This window comes from Entelurus aequoreus, linkage group LG07, assembly GCF_033978785.1.
Source record: "Entelurus aequoreus isolate RoL-2023_Sb linkage group LG07, RoL_Eaeq_v1.1, whole genome shotgun sequence".
NCBI classification, from domain to species: Eukaryota; Metazoa; Chordata; class Actinopteri; order Syngnathiformes; family Syngnathidae; genus Entelurus; species Entelurus aequoreus.
This window is the reverse complement of record NC_084737.1, coordinates 34,129,543-34,148,739: the sequence shown is the minus strand read 5'-3', so window position 1 is coordinate 34,148,739 and position 19,197 is coordinate 34,129,543. Positions and strand designations below refer to the sequence as shown.

Genomic DNA, 19,197 nt, shown 5'->3' with positions numbered 1-19,197 from the left:
TTTTGTATTATTGTTCCATTCCCTTTCACCACAATGTTTAACTACATAAGCCATCCTCTACAATAGCTCCACATCTGGGTCCTGACTGAAGTTGTGATATCGCAGTTTACACATTTACATCCACAGGCTTCAATCATGCATTAACTTCACAAATTTTCGAACTTGCATTCACCCATCTTACACCAATATTCGGCTTTGCTTTGGGCTTTTGTAATCTCCCCTGCTGCCTAAGATCCGCTGTAAGATACAAGTGCATGCACCCAGCAGAACAGACTTGCTCGTTGTGCTCGATACATTCTGACCTTGCTGAACAGGTACGTTAGTTTCGTTTTGTAGTAATGAATAGCTCACTCAAAAACCAAAATAGTTGTTTAATTTGTTTTGAGTAAATATTAGGTTAATATATTTTTAAGACATTTCAAATTTGTATTTAATACATTTCATGAAATTTTATCAAATTTCAAGACATTAAAATGCTTTAAATTAAAATGATTGGATTTAAAACTATTAAAGGACTATTTAACTACTATTTACTATTAAAACTAAGAGCAGCATGGTGATACAGGGGTTAGTGCATGTGCCTCACAATACGAAGGTCCTGGGTTCAATCCCTGGGCTCGGGGTCTTTCTGTGTGGAGTTTGCATGTTCTACCTGTGATTGTGTGGGTTCCCTCCGGGTACGCCGGCTTCCTTCCACCTCTAAATACATGCACCTAGGGATAGGTTGATTGGCAACACTAAAGTGGCCCTAGTGTGTGAATGTGAGTGTGAGTGTTGTCTGTCTATCTGTGTTGGCCCTGCGATGAGGTGGCGACTTGTCCAAGGTGTACCCCACCTATCGCCCGAATCCAGCACCCCCTGAGGCCCTGAAAGGGACGAGCGGTAGAAAATGGATGGATGGATTAAAACGTAAGTGTTTTTAGGACCCCATAGGAACCCTGTCATTGCAAAAATTGAAGCATGGCTGAGGGGTGCAACGGTGACAACGTACAAGTTGGTGTCAATTCAAATCAGGATTATTTGTTTTGTTTATTCATGAAAATGTTTTTATTTTATTTTTAATCACAGGGAGAAGGTCCTGGGTTCGATTGCCGGGCTCAGGGTCTTTCTTTGTGGAATTTGCATGTTCTCCCCATGACCACATGGGTTCTCTCCGGGTACTCCGGCTTCCTCCCACCTCCAAAGACATGCACGTGGGGATAGGTTGATTGGTAACACTAAAAGCGTGTGAATGGTTGTCTGTTTATCCGTGTTGGCCCTGTGATGAGTTGGTGACTTGTCCAGGGTGTACCTTGCCTTCCGCCCGAATGCAGCTGGGATAGGCTCTAGCCCCCCCTTCACCCCCATTCCCCACGACACTGAAAGGGACAAGCGGTAGAAAATGGATGGATAGCTATTAAATTAACAAATACTGTATATCCCATTTCTAATATATTGGCATTCAAGGAAATTACCAGCACATTCACACACTAATAACACAACTTAATGAGCCCACTGGGGCTGAGGTTTTTACTCAAGGATACCTCAACGTGGTAAAAGAGGGACAAACACGCCACTCCACACACTGGGACATGCCACCCCTAGCATGAAATGATGCAGATTTTACAGAACCATTCACAGCGTCATGCAAGACTGAGCACACTGTCTCACATTTTAAATGAAAGCATAGAAAATAATCTTGAGTATCTAAAGGATCGTCATAGGGATGTACATTATGTCACAATTACAAACTAAGATATACAGATATAAGATATCCAAACAAGATGATGTGTCAGATGACTCTGACACATTAACCCCAGAGGCAACATATCTATAAGATGGGAACGAAAAAGTAACTTCCAAAACAATATTGCATTTTTAGTAGTGTTGAGCACTTCATAAAGGAACACAAATAAATTCAGTCTGAAAGTCATTTGAAGCAAAATGAAAATAGGTTGAGGGGATGCTGGCGTCAACAGGCAAAAGGCTGTAACAATATGGCTGTAAGTCACAGCCAACGTGAAGTTCTGCCGCTGTACTTTCGGAGTTGTTAATTGTGTGATAATTGTGTAACGTCACAGGCCTGAGTATATAACTGAGCTCACAGGTATTAAGTGCTACTTATTGTCAACAAAAAAAAAAGTTGTTTCTGAAAAATCTTTTTGAAGTTTAAAGCACACAAGGTAAATGCTTATACCTAAATTACAGCTAATTGTGCATATAATTGCAATGTTCCTGTGTTATGTATACCCACAAAAAAACAATCTATGAGGTTCCTGACAATGGAATTGAAACAATTATATTTCTACAATCGCCTGTCTCCTACTCGTTCATTATCTAGCATTTGCATGTGCTTTGTTGTATACAAATAATACAAAAGAGAGAGGGGAGGGAGTTTTGGAGGCTGATGACAGAGTATCATGGATGCTCTGAATGCAGACATGCTGTTCCAGCGTCTCACTTGCTTTGAAACAAAACAGCTAAAAAGCTTCAAAGCATAAAGCTTTGGAATTTTTTGATGATTATAGCCAACTCTGCTTTCTATCATGGATGAAAAAAACAAACACAATTATCATGAGTAAATCTAGATAGCCTTGGGTTTTTTCACCTAATCCCTTTCATTTCAGGTCTGTAAAATATCAGCGCTTTCGAACACTTCTGATAGTCAAAGCACATTTCAAAGAATCGGCGTAGGGAGAGAGAGGGAGACGGGGCAGTGGGGAGCGCCAGCAATCCCCCATCTATTACAGCCTCACCAATCATCAAAGACAAATTACTGTACACTTCACTGGGATATGCTAATTCAAAATTAGATGCAAGTCATCAAAAGAGCAGAAGTGCAATATTTTGCATATACAAATTGAAAATGTCTTCTTTCTGAACAGGTTCTTAAAACCAATTCAAGATAAAAAACAAAAAAACCTACCTCCAACCAAGACTCACACGATGCATATAGATTAGGGTCCACGTCAGCACTGCAATCATTATTATTAGGCCAATAAAATGAATAAATAATAAATAAATCATCCACCCATCCATCCATCCCTTTTCTACCGCTTTGTCCCTTTCGGGGTCGCGGGGGTTGCCAGAGTCTATCTCAGCTGCATTCGGGCAGAAGGCGGGGGACACCCTGGACAAGTCGCCACCTCATCGCAGGGCCAACAGTATATACAAATGTCAGTTATAGTTGCAGGAAAAAAAGCTAATATTAAAGTGAATAAACTGTCGGTAATAAGTGTGTTTTAAGACTGAATTTAAAGAGGGTAAATGCGCTTATTATGTTCTGACCGTGGTGCTCATGCTGCTGCCTGTCTTTTTTTTTTTTTTGCTTTGCCTTGTTGAGCCAGAGCAGAGCCACCTGCACACACCTGTGCACTGTTTGCAATTAACAGGGAAGACTTGCTGCCATGCTCTTCAGTGCCAGATTGTTTTCGTGCCTATGCTCACGTCCTGCAATCAGGTATTCTCTTAAATTGCTATTTTTCTGCGTAGCTCCCTTTTGGCTTTGCCATTTACTCTGGACAGTACCCTGAGTTGCAGTCACTCTAGCTTTTCCCTGCTGCAACTTATTTTTTGTAGGTCCCTATTCTAGTGGCGTCGCCGCGTTTGTGTGACACTTAATTCATGTTGTACTTTCCTCTCCTTTTGACGTCCAATCTTTAGCCAATTGTAACATCCATATTGTAGAGGTCAGAGAGTAGTGAGTTTCAAAGACGAGGAGCTGAGTAGAAGTAGGCTCTGTCCTCAATGGTTGACGGATAAGAGGAGGAGACCGTGTTATGGAGGGTGTGGCAACGTGGAGCAGTAAGGAGATTTATTTTAAACTGGATACTGGAGCTGTATACTGGAGTTTCAGCAAGACCAGGGGTGATGTGCTGAATGGAAGGGGTTCCGGTGATTATTGGGGAAGGAGTGTTCTGGAGAAGCTGAAGTTTGTGAAGTTACTTGTTGGAGAGACCTAACAGGAGCTGGGTCCTCAAGTATTAAGCATGCTAACATACTAAAACCTGGCGTAAGCCCTTTTTTACAGCAAAGTTGAGATGTACTGTATCTTCAAGGCTGTTGTACGCACAATTTTGCATGCAGTGTATATTTTTGCTACACTCAGAGGTGATGTTGGGTAACTGTTTAAATTAAGAAATGTCAATTACTCATCAGAATGATTGATGTGCATATTAGAAATATATGAACAATTTACACATCCCACTGTGTGCAATTACACGAATGGATATAAAAGCACATGGTGCAAAATAAAACACATGAAATTATCGGCATGTTATCCAGGTATATTTATTCCCGTACAAGGCAACTGAAAAAGAACGGAATTAAAGCGCAATTTGAAGCAAAAGCAAGTTTTCCTAATGTCATCGGAGCTATTGCCTGCACATGCATTGCTCGGCATCATATGACGAATATGTTTATGTCAACAGGAAACATTTTCATTCAATCAATGTACAGATCATATGTGATGTGCAAATGTAATGAACAAGCATTGTAGCGGTGTGGCCTGGTTCAACGTACTTTCTAAGTAACAGCAAGGTTTGGAACAGACTACAAGCTGGTATTGTGTGCGATTTGGGGCTTTTTGGTGAGTGCATTTATTTATATAATTGTCCTAATATCAATCCCCGTAATGCACATCTTTACAGCATTATTACAAGTCAGTGGTTCAAATTAGTGACTTGCTGTTTTTTTCTGGTTAAACTACATTTTAAAATCTTTAAAACAAGCCCCTTATTGTCTCTGTGTTCAAAGGTATACTCATTTAAAAACCTGTGTGTAAAGTGTGAAATACTAAACCTAGGGTTGGGCGATATGGACGAAAAAGTATATCTCGATATATTTTTACTTAAACTCGATACTCGATATACAGTACATCTCGAAATATTTTCCCGTGAAAGTATACATATAAAGATACAATTTTGAGCGAGATTCACTGAAATTGAACTGAATGACAACTGTACTGTAAACAGTCAGTGGCACTTTTATTAACCCAGTTAGTCCAGATGGGTATTAACAGCACAGAAAAGAAACTGTTTAAGTAGCACAGAATTACAAAACATAAATAAAATAGAAAAATATTTTTTCTACGTAAAAATAAAAAACATAGCTGTGCAAATAATATAAAATGTAACAAACTCGGATAATAAATACATTTGCAGGCAGGGACTTTCTAATTCCCAGTCGACGATTTAATGGACTGTCACACACGTACGGTTCTGGTCACTTAATTGGGCGGCTATAATCGTACTCACTTCGGCATACAATTTTGGCAGCATTTCCCATGCAAAATATGCCCGGCTTGGCAACTCGAAAACATTTTTGAGTTGGGCTTACATGGTAAACAACAGAAATTAATGTTTTATCCAGACGCATACATTTGTCCAAATATGGCCAAGTAGACGCATTGTGGGTTTCCTGGACGTCGTCTACATTGCTAAAAGAAAAATCTAAAGAAGAGAATCCCTCTGCCATCTTCCACTAGTTTTTAATTATATAAATCGCCCGCTTGAAATTCCCTCTCCTCTTCTATGACTCTCTCGTCGTCATTTGGGATGTCTGTTGTGATTTCCCTTCCTGGTTCCATGACCCACCCTATCTTGCCTCTGATTGGCCTGTCCCTAATGTTTTGCCTTAATCTCAACCAATCGTGACTCACCATTGTAAACAACCAACCAATCATGGATGTTCTTATACGTGCAAGCACGTCTTGGGAGGAAGGGGAGGAGTTTAGTAGCCCATTAGAGGGACTGGGAAGCGGGGGAGAATCAAAGAACACAACAAATAAGCGGTGTTTGGTCTTTTTAACGTGAAATAAATAATATCGCCCAGCCCGAACTAAACCACACTTTTTCTCTGTCGCAAGGCTGCACTAACTTGCAACAAATAGAGTACATTTTTTAAGTGCAGCAAGAACCACTTTCAAGTCATTGTCAGTGATTTTTTTTATTGTTTGCCATTATGATCATTATCGTTGTGTTTTCTGACTCTTGCGAGTGTGAAATCTCAGGCACAAGGCTAATGATTTGCATAATTAAATGGGGGCGTGGACAGGGAGTGGCCCAGCATGTGCACTTAATTCCACATTAATTGGAATTTACAAAATATCCATCCATCCATTAATGTGCTTAATTTAATGCATGTGCATACATTAACATATCTGAAGTTGTTGGTGTCATATAATTTTTAGTAAATTTCCATAAATCTTCGTACATGAGGCCCTGGTCACTATAATCCAGACGAGAAGTGACAAGGCCATGTATGCACTGTAGGATGGCACTAGTATGGGGTGAGGGATGGGCGGAGCTGATTAATGTTTTGTTGATGGAGGTAGGCGGATCAGGGGATGTTGTTTATGTGAGCTTGAAAAGAGAGTATGTTGTCGAGGGTGACACTTAGACTCTTAACCTGTGGGGTGAAACGGAGGAATTGTCAAATGTATTGGGAAAAATATGCATTTTTGCTATTTTGGATTGGATTGGATTTCATTTGTATCACTGTTAAAATGTATAAAATTAAAGGTGTCAAATGTAATAATTTATTGTCAAGTCATCATTAAATGGCCCTGATATGTCAAAAGGCATTAATAAATCATGTTATTTTCGAATACCTCTATAACTGATAACGGTAGTTCAGCCGGGATATGCTCATTTCAAAATTAGATTTACAGCCATCCATCGTTTGACCAATTACGAAAGTCTGTGAGTGTGTCACATCCAGGTTGCCAGTTACGCACTGCCACCTTCGTCTAGCTACTGCCACTGGCGTCGTTACGATTCTCAACTTATTCATGACAAAGCCAGGAACAAAACGAGGATTTGTATCGGGGATGCCTTTAAAAGATGGAGACGATTGAAGGCAGCGAAAACATTTTCATCAGACACCAAAATTGATAATTTCCTCCTTGATAGGTGAGTAAGGCATTTATATTTTCTTATTACTTGTAATAAATGGAAATGGACATTTCGTATGTAAACTATATTGTCCAATATAGTTTATGACCTTGTCTAACAAAGCTAGTATGTTCGTGCAACGAATGCTTAGCATGCTAGCCCGGCCAATGACACATCGACATATAGGCTAACGGTGGAAATATATGCCCGTTAGCCTGTATGTCGATGTGTCATCCAACTGACAAGGCAAAATAAATTTTCGACAAATAAAACCTATGTGGATATGTGTAGTGTCAGTGTTTGTTCCGTTCTCAATATGCTGATACGCTGAGGAAATGGGTTCCAACATTAGCAAGGCTAATTGCGGTTTCAGGTACTGTATGTCTATCAGGCACATATGGGGTGGTATTTGCTTGGCACAATATAATGCATTACATGTAATGATTTTCTACTTTGTGTATTGACATGGTAGTAGGCTGTATGATTTATGCGTAATGTGGTTTTTGCGTAACGTGGGTTGGCTCATAGAATCGCACTCTGCACTGAAATATGGTGATATGCGTAAATGGAAGACAATGCAGTGTGTCAGGTTGGATGCAATATGGAGTTATTGAGTTGTTGTAGCTCATTCTACTTAAGAGTACACCCCCATATTGTTTTCATTCACACAACAGAAGTTTCACAAACCCATTAATGTGTGTGTACGTTTGTTTGCATAAGTTGTGTTCTCATCCAAATCACAGAATGACAAAAAACAAACAATACACGCACTGATGGGGTTTTGTTTCCTGTGAAAATGTTTGTTTGGCTAAAGACAACTAAATTGCAACGTCCTTATGCACGCCTTGCTCATTCCTGAGCATGCACACGATTAATTGAAATTACACCTTTATCATAAGTTTGTCAACATTATTGCAAAAGTTGGTTAAAGTTAGAAGTACCTGCTGTTATGAGCATTGTTATTTAGCTGTTTGTGATGGAGCACATTCATGTTCTTTAGTTTCATGGATCTATTGTTAGAATTGTTTGTAAACAGTAGTTATCTATTCTCTAACTGTGTTAATTATTTGTATTTGTTATTTTTAATTTAATTTAATTTGTATTTAATTTTATTATTATTATTATTTTTTTAAATTATTATTATTTTTGTTTAATCTTATTATTTATTTGTGTGTGGCGTCGCGCGGGTCTCGCTTCCTGTTGGGTGGGGTCCGTGCCCGTGTGGCCCGACCTTGCGCTGTGGGGTCTCTGTTGGCGACTTGATGTGGTGGCGGCGCGGCACACGTGTCTGGTCTGGATACTGTGTCTCGGTTGTTTGGGCGGTGGTGTGTTTGTGCGGGTTTGGGTTGGGGTGGTGGGGTCTTTTGGTGGGGGGGTGTGTTGGTGTCTCTTGTTTGCGTGTTGGCGTTTGGGCTTGCTGGCGGGCTGGCGCTGGCTGGTCTCTGTGATCCTGTTGGCGTGTGGTTGCCGGTCGCGGTTTTTTTTTTATTGCTTTGATCTGATTGGGTGGTGCTGGCTGTCTGGGGGTGTTGTAGCTGCTGTTTCTGCTGCCGTTTGTTTGTGGTGTGGGCGCCCGTGGCTGCTGGGTCTGGTGCAGGGGGGTGGCTGATGTTGTGACTGGTGGCAGCGCGCGCGCATGGTGGTTGTCGGGGCTGACAAACTGTGTATATGTATGTGAATGTGTATGTGTGTGTGTGTATGTATGTATGTATGTATATATATGTGTATGTGTATGCATGTGTATGTGTGTGTATGTGTACATGTGTATGTTTATGTGTATGTATATATATATATATGTATGTATATTTCTGGGGGTACGTTCTGAGCCTGCCTGTCGGGTGGGGGTCGGCGCCTCAGGCTACTGCATCCGGACTGCGTGTCTGGAGCTCCTGGGTCCCACCGTCCATCCCTTCCGGGTGCCCGTCTTGGTTGGGGCCTGCTGGGTCTTGTCCCTGCGTCTACTGTGGTAGCTTGGTGCTGCAGGGTATTCCGAGGTGCTGCGAGTCGGCCAGTTGTTGGGGTAGCGACCTTGTGTGTCAGCATGTCTGTGATCTTCTTTTAATTCTTTTTTTTTTTGTTTTTCTTTTAATAAATAGATTTAATTATTTATTTATTCTTTTTTTTTTTAAATATATTTTATTAATATTATTATTATTATTATGTATTTATTTATTTTATTTATTTATTCCCCTACCTCAGGGGGGGACTCGGCGGGGCGGTTGCTGGTTGTTCCATCTCCATCGTTGGGGTCCCTGCGGGTGGGGTGGGTGGTTCCTGTGGCCCCGTGCTGGGTGGTCCTGTGGCGGCCGGCTTGGGTGAGGTGGCCGTGGGCTGGCCTCGCCGCGCTCTCCGTGGGGGGGGGGGGGGGGGGGGGGGGGGGGGGCGGGCTCGTGGGGGCCCTGTTGCCGGTGGGGCGGGGGCGGTCTTCTCGTCCGGTTGCGGGGGGTCTCCGGGGCCCTCGGGCGGGGCGTCCCGCCTTTCTGTCCGTGTGGGGCGGGGTCTCTCGCTGGCTTGGGGTCTGGCTGCCCCCTGCTTTTCTCGTGCCTTGTCCTCTGCCGGGTGGGTCTGTCTGCGGCCTGCTGCTGGCCCTTGTGGGCGGCGCGGTGGGCCAGGCTCTGGGGTTCCTGTCGCTGTCCGGCTTTGGCTGCGTGGGGGCGGTGGCCCCTGGTTCCCTGGGCACCACACCTACTGTTTGTGGGATGGGCTCTCGGGGAGGCTGGGGCCGTACTCTGGCTCCCGCACACACTGGGAGTCAAATGTATTGTACATGCAAATTCACATATACTCACACACATACATACAGACATACATAGGTACCTACGCTCCCACATACATATACAAATAAATACAGTACATATTTACACACTCAAAGTTCGTACATCCACACGCACATTCATTATACAAACATACTGTATACACATACTGTACATATACACTCACTGTACAAACACACACATACACATACTACCCATATACATTCACTGTACAAACACACACATACATATACTGTACATACACATTCACTGTACAAACACACATATACACATACTGTACATATACATTTACTGTTCAAACACACATACTGTATACACATACTGTACATATACATTCGCTGTACACACATATACACATACTGTACATATACATTCACTGTACAAGCACAAATATACACATACTGTACATATACAAGTACATATGCACACATACACTCATGCACATAATCACGTTTCATCAAACATATATTAACGTTGTTGCCCTAGGGTAAACTGGGTATAACACATGGCACACTGACAAAGCTTAACCTATTGTTACTATAACAATCTACAAGGTTAATGTAGGTTGCTTCTCTTTTTTCCCCTCCATTTTTCTGCATTCTTTCGTATCTCAAGTTATCATTACGTATATGTATTGTTGCATTTGAACAATTGTATTGTTGATAATAAAGGTAAAGTATTGGTATTGTTTATTATCAATAGCACTATTTCTATTGGTATTCATATTGCTCCATTTTTAGTGTAATAATGCTCATTGTCATTTCCGTATTTTTAATTTTTATTTTCGCTAACTGCTTATTTGCTATTACTTTTACCATCATATTTGTACATGTCGTATTTGCTGATGTTGCTCTGTTGTTGTTGTTGTTGTTTTTGCTGTTGTTGTTTTTGTCTCTCTGTCTAATCCCCCTCTTGTCCCCACAATTCCCCCCTCTGTCTTCCTTTTTCTCTCTTTCTATCCCCTCCTGCTCCGGCCCGGCTGCACCAAATGATAATATAAATACATTTAATAAAGTCAAAATACAAGTAAGGCAACAAGAGAAGTATCCTACACTTCTCTTTTGTAAAGTAAATCTGAACAGCCGATATGGGCATCTACATCTGCTATATGATTTGCCCGAGAAGCTGGGCAGGACATTATAAAAAAAAATTAAAAAATAAATAAATAAATAAATAATAACTGTGCTCACCCACTGGAGACTAAAGAGATCATAGGAATCTCTGAATTTAGCCCCTCTCAAAAACAGCAACTCCCAATGCAACAGGTTTATTTTGCTTTGAAATCTGTTTATTAGGCTGTTTTGCAAACGGTTTGAGGACATATTTTGATAATGCAATTTCCATTGAGATTACACTCATTTTGTATTTTGTTGTGTGCTTACTTGAGGATTTTATTTTGGTAATACATGAATAAATTGGCCCTAGTGTGTGAATGTGAATGTGAATGTTGTCTGTCTATCTGTGTTGGCCCTGCGATGAGGTGGCTACTTCTCCAGGGTGTATCCCGCCTACCGCCCGAACGCAGCTGAGATAGGCTCCAGCACCCCCCGCAACTCCGAAAGGGACAAGCGGTAGAAAATGGATGGATGGATGAATATTATCAGTTGGCCTCCAAATTGAGAAAATACAATGCTAAAATATTCATACAAAACAAGGTGAAGTCAGAGACCTTTTTCCAGCAACTCAATTCAAATAGTTGGTCCCTAATTGTGGTTAGAGGTCAGATTTTGTAACCAAGCTTATTAATTGCATGAACACAAACACCACCACTTCCAAAAGAAAGGATCAAAATGAAATATATTTTAGGATAAATATTTATTTATCTCAATTTATTTGCTAAATATTTATAATTTATCTCAGCAATAATTGTTCTGCCAAGGTTTCTAACACTGACTTAAGTAGAAGGTCTGCCAAAATGCAGTTATTTTAAACAATAGAAACACAGACAGACAATTACTTAGTCCCGAGGGAGTCGCAGACTAAAGAGCTAGTCAATATTTCTGTGCAACATATGCATCAAAATGTCTGGGTCAGCTTCCACATCTTGTTATGCGCTTCGTTCTCTTCAGATAAGTGCCTCTTCTCCAGATCCATGTTCAAGGGTACATACATGGCCACATTCCTGATGCGTTAATATGTTAATGAATTCACCATATTGCTTTTGACATGTGATATGTAAAAGTTCAGCTGGCATTCAAAACCTGTGAGAAGCACTTGAATGGATGAATATCAATACGTACCTTCAACACGTGAGGGCAGGCATATAGAATAGACACAGTGAGTATATCAGCAATCAGGCCACAACAGGAGAAGGAGAATGGGTGGAATTAATAGCTCCAACAACAAATGACCTGACAGGACAAGTGTAAACAAAGGGACAGACAAAACACTTTAAAAGTCTACACAAATAGGGATGGGTACCGGATTTGTTACTTTTATAGGTTCTGACCAAATTAAGTACTACTACTACTAACATCAAATGGCATTGATGGCAGAGCTTTCAGTCACTCTGCTGCCAAACTCTGGAACTCCCGTAATATTGACTCCCTTCACACCTTCAAATTCAGACTCAAAACCCATGATCAAAATTGCACAGTACTTCATTTGTTTGTTACATGTTAATTGTATCCTCTGTTGTTTTATCGTTACTTCGTCAATTATTTTATCTGTATACTGTGAATGGTATTGTGCCTCTTTTGAAAGGAGCTTGTAAATTAAATGTATTATTATTAAATTTTGATACAATTGTTGCACGCCCAGTTTGATAAGTGCACTGGCTCAACCAGTTGGCAAGCAAACAGGCATATTTGAAACAGACTGCTTCTAGACAATGTTGCAATTTCCTATGCCAAAAAACAAAGCAAGAATTTCTGATATAAAAGTGCTCAAAAGTAAGACTCCACTTTTCAAAATGCACTAGCTCAATGCTAATTTACATTGGATGTGCCATATACATGCTACTGATTAGCATTCAAGATTATGCATGGTTATTTCATCATCTCGAAATTTGGTTATCAAAACCAAAACTAAGATGAACTTTACAAACAGCTGGTGTCTAATATGTACAATATGTATAAAACAAAGACTTAGTTGATCTCAACAAAATACAAAACAGACATTTAGCATGATGGCAACACGTCTTCCCGACTACAGCAACAAACTGAGAATGAATGTATATTTGCAAATAAGACTCAGAAGTGTAAGAAAACAAGATATAACAACTAGACAGCACAGTTAACATTATCAGCTCAGTGTCAAAACAATAATATATGTTATTATTAAATTAACATTTATTACCACATGAAAACACAAAAGTACCAACGTTTTTTACCATGAAGTACTGGAAATTGGTACCATTGAGTAGTGATATTGATTCCCAGGATTTGGTACCGTATCAGTTCCTATGTAAAATATATCAACCTTTACACACAAAAACACTATCTCAAATAACACATTGCCACAAACGACCCAGCAATGCTTGTTATACAAGCTTGCTAAAACTGGTCTAACTGTATTATAAATTAAAATATTGATTTTGAGATTATGTATTTGGTTCAAAACCTCAAATTTGACATAACATAAATTGTTAGTCAAAGTTTGGTTTGTTGTTTAGTTTCATGTTTACTTTTGACACCTGACCTGCAGTTGAAAATTAACAATATATTGCCTTATGTCTTGCCTTGGACCAAATCCCCCCATGTAACATTACATATTCGCATTACTGATGTCGCTCAACATCAGATCTTCTCATTTGCGCTTTAGTGACCATTTCGAAAGCAATGTAAGGATACATTTGTTTGTTTATTGTGAAATTTGGAGGTAACAACGATTGGGGCCTAACGATTAAGTGCATTTGCGATAAAATATGGATGAAACACGATTTTCTACACATGAAGGCTGCAATTTAACTGGCCATGTGACTTGCGAGCGAGCAGTGCAAAACACGTGGGGAGAGAGGTAAAAAGTGCTATGTTTTGTGGAATAGAAAATACATAAGTTTGTCAATTGTCAAAAGAAGAAATACTGTAAATTTAAGATCACAATTGAAACGGCATTGAAGACAACCATGAATAAAAAGCAGCAGCAGCTAGCTCTATATGCCACCTAAAAGTCCACAGAGTCCAGCTAACTATTATACAGCATACATAATAGCTGACATTGTGAAAGCTTAACATGAAGGAAGGACGTAAGCCAATGATTTGGGAGGCACTTTAATAATGTACCTACTTTGTTTCCACGTCACACACACACAGCCGTCAAGAGTTTAAAGACAAACAGCACACTTCTGTCCTCCACAATAAAAGTGTTTTGCAATACATCTTTTTTGGCTAACAAAATAAGTGTCTTAGAAAACTATATACATTTGGGTTATATATTATGTTTCAAGAAACATAAGAAGTTGAACATGTTGAAGTGGAAAAGCTAGATATTTGCATTATTGTTTAAGTAATCTGCACTTGAGTTTGTGTACATTATTACTGATTTATCTACTTACGTTTACCTCACTTATTTGGCAGAATTGTGTTAGGTTTTTGTGGTGAATGCTTACAAGACTGCAACTTGCAAGTTAAAGAATTTAGTAAGCTTGTAATTTAGTTTGTAATTGAAGTAGATTTATAAATTGTATTCAGCTGAACACAAACCTTGCCTATCAGAAAGAACAATGCATGTATAATAAATCTGATAAAATACAGATTGATACGTTGCTTGTTTGTTGAAAAGAAAGGGGAAGAGAACCTTGAAAAAATAATTGCATATTAAATTGTAATATTGAGGAAAATAGATTGCAATTTGATTACAGTATTTCCAAAACCCTTCAGCCCTGTTCAATAACAAATGTGTCTGCTTTGAGAATACTGCTAAATACCTGAAACTCATCTTTAGGACATTCGGACAAAACACGTTTTGGTAGGAAAGGCAAAAGGTATTGCTCAGCAGGCATAGCAAGAAGAAAAGTTAACAATCATTAAGGTCAGAGGATTTAATTGTTGTGAGCCAATGAAGTCAAGGAAACAGACGTAGTTTTTAAGTAAAAATGGCATTTCCTAGACTGGAACTGAGGTAGTATGGATGAATAATGGATTAAAGGAGACCAGAGTGTACCCATGATGCCTACATGCTATTGCTGGTTGTATGTAAAGTAAAAATAAGAGGTTTTTGTATTCAGCAACATTGCTCCCTTTAAAAGACTCTTGTATAAATAGTGCCATGTTAAACCAACTCCAAAGCCACTAAACCAAAGGTCAAGTAAACAGATTTTATTTCTTTGGTCCCCCCCAGCATATGGCTTATCATGAAAGCACCACAAGGATATATTGTCAAGAATTATTTTTGGCAGTCCTGATTGAAGAGGCTGACTTTTATTTTCTCAAATACACCCTTCCTCTTTCCCCACTGCCACAGTACACAGGGGTACCATTATGTGGTGGCTGTGGACTTCGTCCATTCATCACGCTTTTCACTTATGAAGCAAAACACACATACATCAAGTACAGCTACCTCCTTCCTCCCTAAATCACGCTTTGTTCTTTCTCTATGTGAACAACGCTGTAAACCACTTTACCAGAGCTGAACTGGTAATTATATGCATGATATACTAATACAGGGGTTCTTAACCTTTTTGACCTCAGTGCCCAACTTTTTCATTACAGAGATAATCTGGGCCCACTCAAACATTAACACTGAATTAATTATTGGGGACGGCGTGGCGAAGTTGGTAGAGTGGCCGTGCCAGCAATCGGAGTGTTGCTGGTTACTGGGGTTCAATCCCCACCTTCTACCATCCTAGTCATGTCCGTTGTGTCCTTGGGCAAGACACTTCACCCTTGCTCCTGATGGCTGCTGGTTAGCGCCTTGCATGGCAGCTCCCTCCATCAGTGTGTGAATGTGTGTGTGAATGGATGAATGTGGAAATACTGTCAAAGCGCTTTGAGTACCTTGAAGGTAGGAAAGCGCTATACAAGTATAACCCATTTATCATTATTTATAATAATCTTACTCTTAATTGTATTAAGTAAGTACATCTAACTTATGTACAGTTTACAACCAATTATATGAAACCAAGTGATAATAACAAATATTATTATTATTTAACACATAAATCTTAGACTTAGGTCAGGCTGATAAGAAAAATAAATACTAACCAAAGACAGGTGAAACTCAAACAATTGGAATATCGTGCAACGCTGCATTCATATCAGCAATTAAACTTCAAATGTGAAACTAATATGTGATATAAACTCATTACATGCAAAGTGAGGTATGGCAAGCTTTGTATTTTTTATAATTATGACGATCATGGCATACAGTTAAAAAATAAAAATAAAAAACAATTCTGAGATTTTCAAGTCAAGGTTTTCATAAGATGTAAGCCATAACAATCATCAACATTATATCAAAAGAAGGCTTGAAATATCTTGAGTTGCATTTTATTAGCCTATATTGTATATGGTGCAGCCCTTTGAGACACTGGTGATTGAGGACTATAAAAAAAAAAAACTTTGATTGAGATTAGTTTCAACTTGTACATCTAATTGCTGGAATAAATTAACCTTTGCACAGTATTATTTCACCTTTATACTGCATAAGAGGAGACTCATAAATAAATGATGAAAAATACATGTACATGCAATTATCCATCCATCTTCTTCCTCTTATCCGAAGTCGGGTAGCGGAGGCAACAGCCTAAGCAGAGAAGCCCAGACTTCCCTCTCCCCAGCTACTTCATCCAGCTCTTTCCAGGGGATCCCGAGGCGTTCCCAGGCCAGCTGGGTAAAATAGTCTCTCCACCGTGTCCTGAGTCTTCCCCGTGGTGTCTTAACGGTTCGGTTCTGAGCAGACCTCATCTGGCTCTTCTGGATGTGGAGGAGCATCGGTTTTACTCTGAGGTCCTCCCGAATGACAGAGCTTCTCACCCTATCTCTCAGGTCGCTTGTACCTATGACCGTGTCCTTTTGGTCATAACCCAAAGCTCATGACCATAGGTGAGGATAGGGACGTACATCGATCTGTAAATTGAGAGCTTTGCCTTCGGGCTTAGCTCCTTCTTCACCATGACGGAACAATACAGGGTCTGCATCACTGCAGAGGCTGCACCAATCAGCCTGTCGGTCTCACGATCCACTCTTCCCTCACTCGTGAACAAGACCACAAGGTACTTTTAATCCTCCATTTGGGGAAGGATCTCCTACCCAACCCGGAGATGGCACTCTTTTCTGGGCGAGAACCATGGACTCGGAAGCGCTGAATTTCGTCCCAGTCACTTCACACTCAGCTGTGAACCAATCCAGTGAGAGCTGAAGATCCTGGTCAGATAAAGCCAGCAGGACCACATCATCCGCAAAAAGCAGAGACCTCATCCTGCAGCCACCAAACCGGATCTCCTCAACACCCTGACCGTGCCTAGAAATTCAGTCGATAAGAGTTGTTAACAGTATCTGTGACAAAGGGCAGCCTTGGCGGTGTTCAACCCTCACTGGAAACGTGTCTAACTTATTGCCGGCAATGCGGACCAAGCTCTGACAGGGAGCGAACCGCCACAATCACAATCGCTACACGCAATTATGTAGTGATAAAATAAAAAATGTAAACTAAATTAAAAATAAGTATGTTTCTTATTAAACATACTGTACTTACGTTAACAACATATGTTAACAATAATGTTAATGTCACGGCCCGGGCGCATGCCAATGCACACTCATCTGTGCGCTCTGCTGATTGCGCTTCCAAGAGCGCACCTGCACGTGCCACAGCTGCAAGCAATCACCAGCATTCAGCGTACCTAAAGGTGATAATCAGACCAGCTTTCATAAGCCTGTACAACCTGCTATCCCGGACCAGAACGTAGCGACCTGTCCTGTACAGTAAGCTAAACCAGTCTAGCTCTATGCAAACTCTCTCTTGGGTTTCTCTCCCTTCCGTGTTGATTGTCTCGTGTTTTCTTGCCCATCCAGCAGCGCCCGCCCATTCCCTCGTTACGAGCTGTGCGTCTCGTCTCCCCCGCGTTCCCTCTGCTTCCCTGACTGCCTCTTGGATCTCGACCTCCCGCCTGGACACGGACCATCTACGCCTCGCTATAGCCCCCGACTACCTACTTGTATCACAGATCTACGAGCCTGCCCTGCCCCTTTTGGACTTGCCTCTCGCTCAACACTCCGGTAACACTCTACAGCTAATCTCCACACATAGACTCACAAACACATACTCTTTGTATTGGTCACACTCCATTTCCCTTCTTTATTTATATTATTATTTCTTTTATATATATATATATATATATATATATATATATATATATATATATATATATATATATATATATATATATATATATATATATATATATATATTTATATATATATATATATATATATATATATATATATATATATATATATATATATATATATATATATATATAGTGTGTATGTATGTAAATAAAAATAGAGCTAAATACGACTCCCATGTCGTCTATGCCGTCTTCTCCCCTTGTACACGTAACAGTTAAAGTGCATTTGAGAATACAACTTCACCACTATAGTCTTATTGTTTGCGCTTAAGAAACTACTCTATGACTTTTGCTCTAGATTTCTTCTGTTTATTTGATATTATCATTACTGCCAGTAGTGGTTGAAAAGTGTATTATAACGGAGTACTACTGCCGCCCATACGGACCACAGCTGAGAAACAGATATTTTTTGACGGCCCAAAAATGGGCCCCGGCCCTAGAGTTAGGAAACCCTATTCTAATATCTAATAATCTATGGTACAAACATTTTTTGCGTGTAATCATATAATATAAGGCTGTACGATGTGCACCAAACAAATTAATTACTTTTCTGGTGGTTGTCAACTCTTTTGGTAGTGTTTGTAGTTAAGACTGTCATGAGCCAAACGATTATATGCATATCATTGGGCCTCCCATTTTCCATCTGGGATTGGATAGGATATTCAGTAACAATACAAACCACATTCATTAAGTCAACATAAATGAACTGTCAAAATACCTAAGCTTGTGTGTTCCTCAAAACCAATTTAAAGTAAAGTGTTTAAAAAATAGTGTTTTAAAGAGTGTGCAAAAAGATGTTGCATGGTGCATTTGCATATTGCATGTAAGAGATTAATCTGTCGAGGAATTATTTGGCAATGTGTTTAATACACAAACAAATTCCTTATTATTTATATTTTAAAAAAGGACAGGAACTATAGTGATAGTACAGTTGACAAACACTGCAACTACCGCACATCTGCGTCAGAATTGCCCATTTTAAACAGATTATAAAACTGCACTATGCTCGAGAGTTCATATGATATTTATTAATTAATGCAAAATGTGCAGTTTGGTTGTTGCAGTAGCTTGCTATTTGTGCAGCAGTGGCACGATCATGCTCTGCAGCAGGGGGTGGCTCTGTTCTTTTAATCTGTAATCCTTTGCTTTCTTAAGGGAAGGAGAGGCCAAGGATCAGAGCGTAGAGAGAAACCATCCTTTGGCAGACACACACACTTGTGCCACAGCACTCCTCCCGTCGTGTACTGAAGCTGTCACAATTGGT

The 19,197-nt window shown here is 40.0% G+C and overlaps 1 protein-coding gene across 10 annotated transcripts in view; it reads right to left on the bottom strand.

The window, feature by feature from the left end:
• The window catches only part of camta1a (calmodulin binding transcription activator 1a), a 765,387-nt gene that overhangs the window by 632,630 nt on the left and 113,560 nt on the right, over window positions 1-19,197 (bottom strand). Inside the window, exon 1 of one of the 10 annotated variants that reach the window (XM_062053313.1) lies at window positions 11,887-12,102. The exons of the other annotated variants lie outside the window; for them this stretch is intronic. The gene's annotated coding sequence lies outside the window, so the exon portion shown is untranslated. Of the gene's footprint in view, window positions 1-11,886; window positions 12,103-19,197 lie in introns of those variants that run through there. 10 annotated transcript variants of the gene reach the window in all.